This window comes from Pteropus vampyrus, unplaced genomic scaffold, assembly GCF_000151845.1.
Source record: "Pteropus vampyrus isolate Shadow unplaced genomic scaffold, Pvam_2.0 Scaffold205, whole genome shotgun sequence".
In the NCBI taxonomy this organism is placed as follows: domain Eukaryota; kingdom Metazoa; phylum Chordata; class Mammalia; order Chiroptera; family Pteropodidae; genus Pteropus; species Pteropus vampyrus.
Window position 1 is genome coordinate 309,119 of NW_011888986.1, and position 1,926 is coordinate 311,044.

Genomic DNA, 1,926 nt, shown 5'->3' on the forward strand with positions numbered 1-1,926 from the left:
GCCTCCATTCCTTTCGCACTAATGATCAATGAAGTTAATTTCCTTGGTACCAAGGGTATTATAGATACAAGTGAAGTTTCAAGGCAGGATGTCATATCAGATGATCCTCCAATGGTTGTTGGCTATGGCAACAATTAACTTCTTCCATTTCCCTATTCACCTTCCCCTCAAAGTTTGCCCCGTGTGTACCACCTGATATAAGAAACTCCGTAAGAGCATGAAAACTTGAAAAAGCAAAACTTTTCTTTGTAAGAGTTTGATTAGAATTTAAGGCAAGTTCTATTACCTACCAAGAATGGGGATATAGCAGGCTAAGGAGGATAGTAGTTTCTTTCAGTAGCATAGAAATGTCTTTCATGTTTTTAAGAGAATTTCATAACTTAATCTGGATATCCTAGTGCTTCTGGCCTTGGGCTTCAGTCTTCACCGTATTGGGTGTGAAGTACGTGAGGAGCATTTTAGTAAATGAGACAGGGAAAGGAAAAAGTCTGTTCTCTCATCTAGAACAAAGTCTAAGGTGAATTCAGTATATAGGAAAACCCAGCTCTATGTAAGGCAGAGATGAGTTTGACAATACCTTGGTGGTAAGTGATTTTGCTATGTATTTTTTTTTTTAATTTCTAGTATTGCCATGTATGTATGTATATATGTATGTATGTATGTATGTATGTTTGTATTTTACAGCTTTATTGAAATATAATAGTTATTTGCTCATATTTACAATGTAAAATTTTTTCAATTATAGTTGCCTTTCAATAATATATTAGTTTCAGTTGTATAGCATAGTGATTAGAGATTTATATAACTCACTTTTGATTACCCCACTAAATCTAGTACCCTCTTCCCCTTACATATTTATTACGACCTTGTTGACTATTTTCCTTATACGACACTTTATATCTCCACGACTATTTTGTAACTATTCATTCGTACTTCTTACTCCTTTTGCCCTTTTTCACTGTTCTCCCAACCCCTTCCTGTCTAGTAGCCCTCAAAATATTCTCTGTATCTTTGGGTTTGTTTCCATTTTTATTGTTGTTATTGTTTATTTTGTTTTGTTTTGTTTTAAATTCCACATAGACATGAAATTATGTGGTATTTGTCTTTCTCTATCTGATTTACTTCATTCAGCATAATGCTCTCTAGGTTCATCAAGGCAATATCTTTTCCACCCCATTTTGGCTGCCTTTCTGTGTCTGTTTCTATCTACTAAGTGAATCTCCTAAGTCTCCCAGTCTTATTAGCATAGATTTGTGTGGCAGGTCCAGTGGCACAGTCCTGAGAGACGTTCAGTTGTAGGTCAAGTTTAGACCCAGCCTGTGCCCCTCCAGGACCACCTGTTAAGATTCAGCAAGCAATCCGCAGATGCTGTGCTTATAGTTGCCACAAGAGACCATGCCAGAAACCAAGGCCAGCTGCCACCAGTGTGGTTCTTGGAGTTGCTCAGCAAGGGGCACAGGACACACTGAGGACATGCCTGGATGTGGCTTGGGTAGGGCTGTGAGTTGGAGGAGGCAAAGTTTCAGGGAATCTGCTGGTTGGAGCGACCTCTGTTATCCAGTATGATGATGTCTTAGCTATAGGGTGCTGTGTCTGCACACTGGGGAGGAGAGAGCTCAAAAGAGGAACAGTGGATACTGCCAGCACTTCCACCTGGGAAAAAGCCTCACCTCTGGCACTCGCTCTGACAACTCAGCATCCCCCTGTAAATCCTTGGTGGCTCCTGAATAGCCAACCTGGCACTGGTGCTCAGAGTGAGCAAGTCCATCACTGGGAAATTCTGGTCACAGACACAGTCCCTTTAAGAAGAATGTCTGCAGCTACCAAAGTCTCTGTCCCACTCAGCCTCTCAGGACTGGAGAGCCTCGCATCTTCTCCCCCTCTCGCCTCCTACCATTGCAGGGTGATTTCTTATTTCTCTCCCTA